The sequence below is a fragment of the Convolutriloba macropyga genome, chromosome 13 (assembly GCF_964194025.1).
Source record: "Convolutriloba macropyga chromosome 13, txConMacr16.3, whole genome shotgun sequence".
NCBI classification, from domain to species: domain Eukaryota; kingdom Metazoa; phylum Xenacoelomorpha; order Acoela; family Convolutidae; genus Convolutriloba; species Convolutriloba macropyga.
Genome location: NC_134480.1, coordinates 45,778,754 through 45,792,743, shown reverse-complemented (window position 1 = coordinate 45,792,743; position 13,990 = coordinate 45,778,754). Strand labels below are relative to the sequence as shown.

At 40.4% G+C, this 13,990-nt stretch overlaps 1 protein-coding gene across 1 annotated transcript in view; it reads left to right on the top strand.

Moving 5' to 3' along the window:
• Positions 1 to 822: 822 nt before the first annotated feature.
• Positions 823 to 13,990, top strand: part of LOC142351571 (protein lifeguard 3-like) — a 359,608-nt gene continuing 346,440 nt past the window's right edge. The window contains exon 1 of the mRNA XM_075403663.1: positions 823 to 834. The gene's annotated coding sequence lies outside the window, so the exon portion shown is untranslated. The remainder of the gene's footprint in view (positions 835 to 13,990) is intronic.

The window sequence follows — 13,990 nt, the reverse complement described above, 5'->3', positions numbered from 1 at the left end:
ATGCTGGAGGTGAGAGTTTCGAACCCGTGTACGCCGTTAGCTTTTTGATAAATCCGGTGAATGCGGTGAAAAAAATTCATCGCTTAAAACGGCAAATCCTAAAAGCTTAAAAATGTGGGCGCTTTCCGGTGAAAAAGTTTTTTCATCGCAAAGCGCCTGCTTCTTTTAGCTATGAATGCGGTGAATTTTTGCGGTTTTTAGCTGTGGAGTTTTATTTTCATAGCATTTACAAGATTTTTTACAGAAAAGAACTGCCGGACAAGGGTTCGAACTTCTCGCCTCCTGAGTGTAAACAACTTCTTATTCCACTGAGCCATCTGCCAAATTCCTCACTGCTATTTCCTGAGAATTTAAGATAAGCCTTGAAATTAGCACGGTGAATATTTGTAGGATTTGCAATTTTATCGGCCATTTTTTTCACCGCAATCTGTTGGTAGCGGTGAAAATTTTTCTCCTCTTATGAATTTTGACCGTATTCATCGCATTGAACGCAAATCTTTCACTTTTTTCAAATTCACCGCTAATCTAACATCTTTTATCAATTTTTAACGATGACACCTCGACCCGGGTTGTGCCCACCCAGCTAGCGGCTGCGAAACAGAATTATAAAGTCTTTTCATAAGTCGAGGTCTAAACCTGGGGGTGCATATCATTTACAACACCCAAAGGTTACCTGCCATAGTTTACTTAACAATTTGATATGTAATGACACGTGTCGTACAAGCTGTACATAATGTTTTGGGAGTTGGGAGATGGGGATGTCAAAACCCTTTTCTCTTTTCTCTCGTGACAAACTGCAACTAGAACTAGAACTATAACAATAACTTATTAAATGACTAGGACAAAAGAAAGTGTTTTGTTTCTATTTTCCCGCCTACGCAAGCTTAGCGAGCTCAGCTCCAACAAGACTCCGATTGTGATGAGGGATCATTTTACAGCAATTCAAAAACTTGCGTAATTGGGGAAAGAACCTAGAGACGCGTCCCCTTACGAAAACTTTGAACTAAAATTTGAGGAACCAAGTGTATACAGTTAAGTTCGTGATTATTCTGAAGGCATGTAAACTTTAACTTTTCGGTTATATTATTAATTTACATGTTTGGAAACAGAAATAAAAAGAATTTATAGAAATGCTGGAGGTGAGAGTTTCGAACCCGTGTACGCCGTTAGCTTTTTGATAAATCCGGTGAATGCGGTGAAAAAAATTCATCGCTTAAAACGGCAAATCCTAAAAGCTTAAAAATGTGGGCGCTTTCCGGTGAAAAAGTTTTTTCATCGCAAAGCGCCTGCTTCTTTTAGCTATGAATGCGGTGAATTTTTGCGGTTTTTAGCTGTGGAGTTTTATTTTCATAGCATTTACAAGATTTTTTACAGAAAAGAACTGCCTGACAAGGGTTCGAACTTCTCGCCTCCTGAGTGTAAACAACTTCTTATTCCACTGAGCCATCTGCCACATTCCTCACTGCTATTTCCTGAGAATTTAAGATAAGCCTTGAAATTAGCACGGTGAATATTTGTAGGATTTGCAACTTTATCGGCCATTTTTTTCACCGCATTCTGTTGGTAGCGGTGAGATTTTTCTCCTCTTATAAATTTTCACCGTATTCATCGCATTGAACGCAAATCTTTCACTTTTTTCAAATTCACCGCTAATCTAACATCTTTTTATCAATTTTTAACGATGACACCTCGACCCGGGTTGTGCCCACCCAGCTAGCGGCCGCGAAACAGAATTATAAAGTCTTTTCATAAGTCAAGGTCTAAACCTGGGGGGTGCATATCATTTACAACACCCAAAGGTTACCTGCCATAGTTTACTTAACAATTTGATATGTAATGACACGTGTCGTACAAGCTGTACATAATGTTTTGAGAGGTGGGAGATGGGGATGTCAAAACCCTTTTCTCTTTTCTCTCGTGACAAACTGCAACTAGAACTAGAACTATAACAATAATTTATTAAATGACTAGGACAAAAGAAAGTGTTTTGATTCTATTTTCCCGCCTACGCAAACTTAGCGAGCTAAGCTCCAACATCGCCGGCCCTGTTTTCCTTCGTAACAACATCTTCGTCCAGATAGTTCTGGAGCGAGCTTCACCACAGGCCTCTTGTAGACTCCGTCCTTTGTTTGAATCGTTGCTGATCGAATTGTTCGGTCAGAACCCTCCATAGTTTCTGTTACTCGACCAAGTTTGTAATACCCTCGTTTGTCACTGTCTTCGACCAACCAAACGAGATCACCTTTGTTCAGAACTCTGTTTGATTCACAACTCCATTTTTGTCGATTGTTCAATGTTGGCAGATACTCTTTTCTGAATCTTTCCCAGATGAGATTGGAGTACGCTTGTGTTTGTCGGAAGAGCTTTCTATGATTAACAAACTCTTCTGCGCATGGTAGGTATGGTAAACAAACATTTTTGTTGCCAAGCAGGAAGTGGTTTGGAGTAATAGATTCCAAATCATTTACATCCGAACTGACTGGTGTCAAGGGTCTTGCATTCAACGTCTGCTCAACAAGACACATTGTTGTTGAAAGAACATCTTCCGTAGTTGATCGGTTCCCCAACACTACGTACATTGCTTTCTTGCGACTTCTGACCAGTCTTTCCCACACTCCTCCAAAGTGAGGTGCGGCAGGCGGGTTGAACTTCCATCTGATTCTTTGTTGAACCAAATATTCTTCAATTCTTTCTTTTTTCCACGCTGCGACATAGTCTTTGATCTCCCAGTCTGCTCCAACGAATTTGGTCCCGTTGTCACTGATCGTTTCTATGGGTTTGCCTCTTTGAGCTATGAACCGCATAACTGAAATTAGACAACTGTCAGTATCCAACTTTGGAACTATATACCCTCGTTTGTCACTGTCTTCGACCAACCAAACGAGATCACCATTGTTCAGAACTCTGTTTGATTCACAACGCCATTTTTGTCGATTGTTAAATGTTGGCAGATACTCTTTTCTGAATCTTTCCCAGATGAGATTGGAGTACGCTTGTGTTTGTCGGAAGAGCTTTCTATGATTAACAAACTCTTCTGCGCATGGTAGGTATGGTAAACAAACATTTTTGTTGTCAAGCTGGAATGGTTTGGAGTAATAGATTCCAAATCATTTACATCCGAACTGACTGGTGTCAAGTGTCTTGCATTCAACGTCTGCTCAACAAGACAGATTGTTGTTGAAAGAACATCTTCCGTAGTTGATCGGTTCCCCAACACTACGTACATTGCTTTCTTGCAACTTCTGACCAGTCTTTCCCACACTCCTCCAAAGTGAGGTGCGGCAGTCGGGTTGAACTTCCATCTGATTCTTTGTTGAACCAAATGTTCTTCAATTCTTTCTTCTTTCCACGCTGCGACATACTCTTTGATCTCCCAGTCTGCTCCAACGAATTTGGTCCCGTTGTCACTGATCGTTTTTATGGGTTTGCCTCTTTGAGCTATGAACCGCATAATTGAATTTAGACAACTGTCAGTAACCAACTTTGGAACTATCTCTATATGTACGGCTCATACGGTTAGACATGTGAACAAACAACACCATCGTTTTTCATTTCTGCGCCCAATTTTAACTGTAAATGGACAAAAGTAGTATACTCCAGCATTTGCGAAAGCGGTTGAAGCATCAAGCCTTTCTGTCGGTAACTCCGCCATCACTGAAGTCATTGTTTGTGCTCTTCCCTTTCGACATCTAATGCATTTGTTTCTGATCGATCTCAAAGCATTTTGTATGCCTAGGATCCAGAATTTCTGACATGTTCAGTACCTTCGTGACGACTATTAATATGTTCATTTCGCAAGAATAGTTCAACTACATGGTGCTTCCAATGTGACAGTATTGGATGCTTCGTTTCGCAGCTCAATTGACTTTTACCTATTCTGCCTTGAGCACGAATAAGTCCTTGCTGGTCTATGAATGGTGAAAAATGGAGGATTTTGCTGCTTTTGGAATTTCATTTTCTGCCTTGAGAGATTTCATCTCTTCAGCAAACTGTTCTTGCTGCAGTAGTCTGAAAATGCTTGCTTGTGCACCCTCTCTTTCTTCAACACTTAGTGTTTTTGTTGCTGGTTTGTGTTTTTTTAAATACACGCTGTACGTATGCCATTGTATTTACTAATCGATTGAAATAGCTGAATCGTTCCCACTGAATCATCGGCTTCTTCTCCTCAACCTTTGCTGAGAAGACCATTTGTTCGACTGAAACAAATGTTAAATTCACTTGTTCAGGCTATTCGCTCTCTGGTTGCTTCAACCAGGCCGGCCCAGTGAGCCATTCGCTTCTCTTAAAATCGTCAACATTAATCGCTCGTGTCCCGATGTCCGCTGGATTGTTAATACCACTCACATGATTCCATTGTGAAACATTAGTTGTATCCAAAATCTCAGCTACTCTGTTTGCAACAAACACCTGTTGCTTACGGTGGGAGCTATGAATCCACTGCAGAACAGTTGTGGAGTCTGTCCACAAGTTACAACTGTGAATCTTCGTTTGGTGTTCCTTCACTATCTGTTCTTTAAGTCTCACCGCCATCACTGCTGCTTGTATTTCCAAGCGTGGTATGGAAAAGTGTCGCATCGGTGCGACTCTGCACTTTCCGATTACAAATGCTAAGTCTGCTGAGTATGCTTTGGGCTTTGAACGTAGGTAAGTCACTGCGCAGATTGTGTCTTCAGACGCGTCGGCAAACACATGAAGTTCCTATTTGTCCTTGGCTGCGCTGAAGTATCTTCTATCAATGCTGGTTTCCGCTACTTCTGGAAGCTGCGCTTTCCACTTCAGAAACCCTTCTTCTTCGTTAGGTTCTACTAAGTTGTCTCAACGTTGTCCATTTTTGGTCCAGATGCTCTTCAGGAGTCGTCTCATATGGACACTGAATGGTGCAAACAGTCCGAGAGGATCAAACACTGAAAAAACTAGAGATAAGATCTTCCTTTGGGTGATTGGGTTCTCAACTTCCTTGCTTGTACCTCTAAAAACCTGTAGACTATCATCGGCTATCGTCCACTGAAGCCCAAGCACCGATGACCCTTCCTGGCCGGGTTATACTTCAACCTGCTTTGTTTTGCTGATTGATCTCAAGTCCTCTGGGATTGCGTTGGTTACCGCGTCGCTGTTGGTGATCCACTTCTTCAGTTCAAATCCATGTTTTGCGAGAAGAAGTTGCATTTATTTGAAAACCTTGATTGCTTCTTCAGGTGTTTCGACTGACTTGATGAAATCGTCCATGTAGAAGTTGTTTTGGATTGTTTTCGCTGCAATTGGGAACTCGTCCTCGTTATCGATGTCTACTCGCTTCAGAGCGTAGTTGGCACATGTTGGTGAACTCTTTGCTCCAAAAACATGACGTTGATACTCGTAAATTTGCACAGGTTCGTTCATTGTTGGTCGCCACAAGAATCTCAAGCAGCTTTTATCCCGTTCAGGAACTTGCACTTGCAGAAACATTGATTCAATATCTGCGGTTAGGGCAATTGGTCCTTCTCGAAATCTGAATATTGTTCCGATCAATCCGTGTAGTATATCGGGTTCGGCCAACAACTTGTCATTTAGACATATATCCTTGTATTTTGCTGCAGCGTTATAAACACGGCGAACTTTACCCGGTTTGTTGGGGTTTAGTAATGGATGATGTGGTAAATACCATTCCTTTCCGAAAAGGCCTTTGACTTCCGATTTACCAAGGATCTTAACAAATCCCTTTTCAACATCTGTATCAATTGACTGTTGACAATTCTTTTCAATTTGGGTCTCGTTGGAATCTTCGTTCCAGTGAGTAGAGCTGACCAAGGGCCGAGCCGTTGTTGTTTGGAAGATTGGGTTCTGGTTCACTACAGAGCATGCCCACTTCGTACCGCTCGCCCGTAAACTTTGTTGTGCTCTCTAAAAACTTCTGAGCTTGCTGCTCTTTTTTTGATTGACCTACAACATTTATTTTGGAAGCATAAATTTCTATGTCCCACCATGATTGTATATTTTCGGCCACTTTCACATCTTCTGTGGAGGCTAAATGACAAACATTTTGACTTTTCTTGCCTGTCATGGGACCACTGACTGCCCATCCTAATTCTTTTAAGACGGCGAAAGGCTCATTTTGTGTTCCAATCTTATAGTCCAATGGACGTTGAATTTCGTAAGAATCTTGTCCAAGTATGATGCCTTCTTCCATTAAGTTGAATATTCTGTTAGTGAGAACATTCAGGTGTCTGAAGTTGCTCTTCAATTCCTTGTAATCATATGTTGTGTTTCCCAACGAGATTGATGGGTGTGCAAACGCTTCAATTGAATGCACCTTTAAATGTAGTCCTTTTATTGTGATAGAAACCTTCTCTGTCCTCAAATCTTGCGTCCCATTTATGCCAGCTATGTTCAAGGTAACGTCCGTGCCTTTAGCTTGTAGTTGATCATTGACACTTTGATCGATGAATGATACTGTTGAAACACTATCGAGGAAAACGTAGGTAGTCAAACTGTTACCACCACTCTGAACCGATACCGGAACTATTTATAGAAAACTAGTAATTTGGTTACTCTGGTTGACTGTTGCTGCGCATACGTTAACTTAACTGCGTGACTACCCTCATCCATTTGGTTTTCTGAGTGTAGCCGTCTGTTGTGCTTTGTGGTACATCCATTTATACCGCACGGGTGGACTTTTTAATCTTTGATTGCATGCCCTTTCCCCAGACATCCATAACATAAGCGTTCTTTTCTCACTGCTGCATAGCGATCGGTGACATTCATATTCTTAGATATTTGACAGTTCCATATTTTATGACTGCCATCCGCTAGTGGACAGTTGTTGTTTTGCATCTGCTTGGATCCTTGCAGGTTTGAACTTGCACTGAAATTCGATGTCTTCGAGGATCGTTTTTCTCTATTTGTGTTGCGTCGGTCTTCTTCTTTGTGTTCCCCTTTAAACGCTGAAAACCCTTCATGCACGAATGCCATTCGTGATGGCCATTTTTCAAACATGATAAGATCAGGCCAGTCCTCGTCCTTGTCATCGACGTAGAACCATCATTTTTTTTAAGAACCTGTGGTAGCTTATCAACTGCCATGTACAATGTCGAACTTGATTGCAAATCACCAATATGTTTGTACTCTTTGAGCACGTTCACGAAGTTGGATACAATAACAGAAAAATTAATCAGGCTGGTTGAATCATGAGGTTTCACTTGATTAGCTTTTCGTAGGCTCTTGAGCTGCGCATCTATAATTACAAGTGTTCTTCCAAATTTTCTTTCTAAAATGTTCCAGGCAGCACTATAAAACTGTCCAGAATAGCCCATTCCCGAGATTGCAGATTTTGTTTTGCCTGTTAGCAGAGTCTTCAAATGGCTCATTTTCTCTGAGTCGGGAATCATGCGTTTATCTACTGTTGCTATGAATATGCTAGACCACTCAGGCCACTCCCGCGGGTTTCCGTCAAAATTTGTCAACCTCAATTTTGGTAAACTACTGCTTGAATGTCCAGTGTTGTAGTGCCTTCCAATTGTCGGCGATATATCGCGCTCTTCAGCACTTGCTGAACGTTCACGAGTGTTTGGGTACCATGTTAGGGTACGAGTGTTCCGTTCCGGGCTGACGTCGAAGCGAGCTCTTGGTCGAATTGGTGTTCGCGTGTCGTTCATCGAATTCTCCCACTCCGAGACATCTCTCCCTTTTGGGGTCCAATTGAAAGGTGACTTGTCACGCGCCTTAGTCGATTGAGAACGTAAGTCATCTTTCTCCAATGCTGTTCTTTGCAATTGGCGCTCTAGGTCTCGCTTCATTTGCGGAAGCTGATGTTGCTTCTCTATTTCTTTCATTTGCATTTCTAGCTCCATCCTCTTTCGATCAAATTGGGCTCGTTCGATTTGCAACTTTCTTTTGAATTAAATTTCAAATTCCTTCATTCGTTCTTTAACGCGACGTTTCAATGAAGATGTTTCGGAAAGGTTTTCTGTATCCTGGTTGATTGTCTGCACGATTCGGATAACCGCATTCGTCGTTGCATAGCTTGTGTTATCATGGTTTTGGTTAATCTCTGGAATTCCAACGTTTTATTCTATCTGATGCAAATTATTCGCAGGCGGTTGCTCTTCATTGGAATGAAGAGTTGACTGGCTTTGCTGGCTTGACATGTGCAGAGAGTCTCAGCTTTCTTATTCACAAGTTTTTGAACGCTGTCGTCCAATTGCAGTATTTGCTGATAAAGAATCTTGAGCTTGCTTGGTCGATCTCGATTCTTAATGAGATCAAAACCTTCTTCCTGTTTCTCAAACCAGTTATTTCGCATGTTGTTGATCTGTCGATCCAAAACGCTTTTGACTCTGTGACGGAGTCACTTCTTGTGTACTTCGGGACTGCAGCTTGAATCTCTACAGCTGTTTTGTTTGTTTGCTTTAATTGAGTTTTGCTTTTCAACGTTCCTATTTGCTTTGCCTAATTGGCTTTGCGTTGTTGAATTGCTCGTTGAAATTTGCTCTCGTTCGGCGATGACTTCGTCACTTCGACTGTTGGATTGGACAGTAGTTTATTCCACTGTCCGGGTCGGCGGACCAAATGTAACGGCTGCTCTCCTTGTGTTTCACAAAGAAAGTTTTACACCGCCCTGTTCGTTCTGAGTGGTTACAAAATCTGTCCGAATACTTCGTTTATGCAGTTTGCTTTTGTAACTGTATATCCGTTCTCCTGTACTTACCGTTGCATTAACTATTTTAGTTCGTAACTATTCGCTGATCTTAGTTTCTTCAACTATCAATTTGAACTGGATTGCAGTACGGGATCTCAACACAATACGGGATCTCTTTATGTATACCTGTTCAATCCGATAGAAAAAACAAATCGAAGACAAAGATATATGTCTAAGACCTGTTTGTGCAAAAAAATTTAAATTTAAACTTAGGTTGGCTTTTGCTGTTTGGTGTTTGCTGTTTTGAGAATACCAGAAGTTGGGGTTGTAACAGTTGAATTTCAGCTCCAATAATTCGTAAATACAAGACACAGTAACAGAATTTACTGCTCAAGAATAATTTTTTGAATACAAGATTCTGTAACAATTTACTGCTCAGGAATATTTCTAGTCCAAGACACAGTAACACGTTATTTACTGCTCAAGTTAGTTTGTTTTTTGCAATATTTTGCTGAGTTATACTTTAAGCCGTTTTCTACGGCTGCTACGTTAAGTTCTATGTGTTGTTTTTTGTTATTTTCCCCTTTTTTTCTCTCGTGACAAACTGCAACTAGAACTAGAACTATAACTATAACTTATCAAATGACTAGGACAAAAGAAAGTGTTTTGTTTCTATTTTCCCGCCTACGCAAGCTGAGCGAGCTCAGCTCCAACAAGACTCCGATTGTGATGAGGGATCATTTTACAGCAATTCAAAAATTTGCGTAATTGGGGAAAGAACCTAGAGACGCGTCCCCTTACGAAAACTTTGAACTAAAATTTGAGGAACTAAGTGTATACAGTTAAGTTTGTGATTATTCTGAAGGCATGTAAACTTTAACTTTTCGGTTATATTATTAATTTACATGTTTGGAAACAGAAATAAAAAGAATTTATAGAAATGCTGGAGGTGAGAGTTTCGAACCCGTGTACGCCGTTAGCTTTTTGATAAATCCGGTGAATGCGGTGAAAAAAATTCATCGCTTAAAACGGCAAATCCTAAAAGCTTAAAAATGTGGGCGCTTTCCGGTGAAAAAGTTTTTTCATCGCAAAGCGCCTGCTTCTTTTAGCTATGAATGCGGTGAATTTTTGCGGTTTTTAGCTGTGGAGTTTTATTTTCATAGCATTTACAAGATTTTTTACAGAAAAGAACTGCCTGACAAGGGTTCGAACTTCTCGCCTCCTGAGTGTAAACAACTTCTTATTCCACTGAGCCATCTGCCAAGTTCCTCACTGCTATTTCCTGAGAATTTAAGATAAGCCTTGAAATTAGCACGGTGAATATTTGTAGGATTTGCAATTTTATCGGTCATATTTTTCACCGCATTCTGTTGGTAGCGGTGAAAATTTTTCTCCTCCTATAAATTTTCACCGTATTCATCGCATTGAACGCAAATCTTTCACTTTTTTCAAATTCACCGCAAATCTAACATCTTTTATCAATTTTTAACGATGAGACCTCGACCCGGGTTGTGCCCACCCAGCTAGCGGCCGCGAAACAGAATTATAAAGTCTTTTCATAAGTCAAGGTCTAAACCTGGGGGGTGCATATCATTTACAACACCCAAAGGTCACCTGCCATAGTTTACTTAACAATTTGATATGTAATGACACGTGTCGTACAAGCTGTACATAATGTTTTGGGAGGTGGGGGATGGGGATGTCAGAGACCAGAAAGATCGCAGGTTCTATTGAGGAAGATCACAAAAACCATATGTGAGAGGCTATCTGACATTTTGGATCTTTTCCGTTTGTGCAACCCCCGTACGTTATGCGCCCCCCAGTTACACAACACGTGCCATTACATAGTAAATCATTATGTAAAAATATTGCTAGTGCATCTGGGGGGTGAAAATAATATGCGCCCACTAAGCTGGGAGGGGGGTACAAACGGAAAAGAGCCAACAAAATTACAAAAGCACATTTCAAACATAATGACAGAGAGCGACAAGTGAGAGATCGTCATTTTTTGCGAAAAAAAAGTGAGAGAAAAAAAGTGAGAGATCGTCATTTTGCCGTGTTTGTAGAATTTTAACTTAAGAACCAACTTTTTCAATCCTTTTTTGTCAATTTTGTCCTTTCTTAACCTACGATTGTTGTTTTTTTGTCGCTTTTATCGTCGGATCTTTTCTGTTTCTCTCCCTCCCCCCGCCACCTTAGTGAGCTTATATTTTTACTCCCCCCAGGACCACGTGCTGATTTCTTACGTAGTAACGTGCTATATAACAACATCTAATTTGTAACCAAGAGCGTAAAAAATACTGGGGGAGCTGGGGAGGGGGGGGGGCAAACGGAATAGATCCTTATCGCCGTTATCGGTTTCAATCACTGCAAGTAACGTCGTCATAAATGTTTATTCAAAACACAACTATGCCAATTCAATTGTATGCATATTTTCTGTTTTCTCTTAGATACATTCCTAGGTATCAGAACAGTGTAGGATTTTACAAACCTGTACATTATGCGCCCCCCCCCCAGTTAAATAACACGTGCCATTACATAGTAAATCATTATGTAAGAATATTGCTGGGGGGGGGGGTGAAAATAATATGCCCCCACTAAGCTTGGGGGGGGGGGTACAAATGGCAAAGATCCAACATTTTTATTGAAGTCCTTGGATAGTGAGTGCAAAAAGCTTGCAATCAAAATTACAAAAGCACATTTCCAACATAATGACAGAGAGTGACAAAAAATTGTGAGACATTGTCATTTTTTGCCGTGTTTGTAGAATTTTAACTTAAGAATCAACTTTTTCAATATTTTTTTTGTCAATTCTGTCGTTTCTTAACCTACGATTGTTGTTATTTTTTCGTCGCTTCTATCGTCGGATCTATTCTGTTTCGCCTCTCCAACCCCCCCCCCCCCACCTTGAGCTTATATTTTTACTCCCCCCTCCCAGGAGCACGTGCTATTTTCTTACATAGTAACGTGCTATATAACAACATCTAATTGGTAACCAAGGGCGTAAAAAATACTGGGGGAGCTGCGGGGGGGGGGGGTGGGGCAAACGGAATAGATCCTTATCGCCGTTATTGGTTTCAATCACTGCAAATAACGTCGTCATAAATGTTTATTAAAAACACAACAATGCCAATTCAATTATATGCATATTTTCTGTTTTCTCTTAGTCATATTTATAGGTGTCAGAACAGTGCAGGATTTTACAATTTCTATTGAAAATTTTTGATGAATTACTCACACGTGTTTTTATTGGAAATGAGGATCTATTCTGTTTCGCCCCCCTCGCTATATAACAACATATAATTTGTAACTGGGGGTCATAAACACTCTGGGGGGGGGGGGGGGGGGTGGAAACAGAATAGATCCGGAAATGGCATCACAATCGAAAAGTCAGTGGTTTTTTATTTCCTTTTAACTGTCGACATTTGCTCGAAATTTATAAAAAAAACTAGCTGGAATGAATTTGAAAAACGCAAATACAGAAAAAAATATTTTGTTGAGGATAGGTAACACAATCTTCAGATGGCCAGGAAGAAGATAAGGTCGAAAACACAAGAAGGCGTTTTAGCGGGTTTTTAACGGGTGAGTAAACGAACTGGTAGACGCACTAATGACCGAGGAATATCGAAGAGGCTTAATATCCGCAATAACACTAATATTTCATTTGTGGGGGGGGGGGGGGGTTTAAATCAAGGTTAAATGCAGGTTGAATGAATTTGGTACAGTTTTTGTTGTGTACCACATGAAGATTGGAATTCTCTGTCAGTTTCTGAGCATTCAAATTGTGTTGTTGTCAGTGAAGAGTTTCTTTCGTTGAATCCATTTAAGCTTGTTTGGTGTTCTTGGGCCGTTTACAATTCGGAAAAGTGGTTTACTTTTTGAATATATCAGTTCTCATTTCTTAACGGTTTTATCGACTAGATTTGAAAGACTCATGCCAGTTTTTCGTGTTAGCGATTTCCAGTACCGATGTATTGTTTTGGATTTTTGTTTTGTTTTTTTTGGTGATCGTTTCCATTTGCGGTAACCATCCGCAAATTCCTCCAATAAAAACACGTGTGAGAAATTCATCCAAAATTCTCATTAGAAATTGTAAAATCCTGCAGCGTTTTGACACCTATAAATATGACTAAGAGAAAAGAGAAAATATGCATATACTTGAATTGGCGTTGTTGTGTTTTTAATAAACATTTATGACGTTTGCAGTGACTGAGACTGAAACCGATAATGGCGATAAGGATCTATTCTGTTTGCCCCCCCCCCCCCCCCCCCGCAGCTCCCCCAGTGTTTTTTACGCCCCCAGTTACAAATTAGATGTTTTTATATAGCAAATTACTATGTAAGAAAATAGCACGTGCTTCTGGGGGAGCCTAAAAATATAAGCTCACTAAGGTGGGGGGGGGGCAAAAATTAGGTTAGAAACGAAGAAATTGACAAAAAAGGATGGAAAAAGTTGCTTCTTATTTTAAAATTCTACAAACACGGCAAAAAAATGGCGATCTCTCACAATTTTCTGTCGCTCTGTCATAATGTTTGAAACTTGTTTTTGTAAATTTGATTGCAAGCTTTTTACACTCACTATCCAAGGACTTCAATAAAAATTTCGGATCTTTTCCGTTTGTACCCCCCCCCCCCCCCCCCCGACACCGAATATATTGCTGACGAGAACGATGGTGATGACGATGACGACAATGATGATGACGTCAGCAACAAAAAGATTTCAAGAGATGAACAACCAGAAGAAAGAGGAAATTTTTCTTCGGAAAAAATGAGCCTGGAGAAATCAGAATGTTCGGATGCTGAATGCACCCTGCTATCCAAACAATAAACCGCACAAAACGAACTGGGTTTCTATGGGCTATGATGAGCCCCAAACTATTGAAGAACAAAGCAAAAACGTGCCAACGAGCAATTGAGCAGTTGTTGTTGTTGTTCAAACTTGAGTAGAGATTAGTCCACTATTCAACGTAGCAACCAGATTGTGACAAAAAAGAGAAATCAAAGTTGAACAAAAGTGATAGATCGGCGAAACCAATACATCAGAAGCAACAGAAGAAAAGCGCCACACAAAGCATTGCAATAAATTCACCAAAGATTGCAGGACCTTGCAACTTCCTGGAGATAAAATCGTTTCAACTTAAGAATGAAGAAAGAAGTCTACAGGGAACAGAGCATGTGATGCGAGTAAACAATGAATGGCCAGTGAAAATAGTCATCACAGGATGGTCACCGCAAACGGAATCGATAACCAAAAAAATAACAAAACAAAAATCGAAAAAAAAAAGAAATCGGTATTGGAAATTGCTAACACGAAAAACTGTCATGAGTCCTTCAAATCTGGGCGATAAAACCGTTAAAACATTAGAACTGAATATG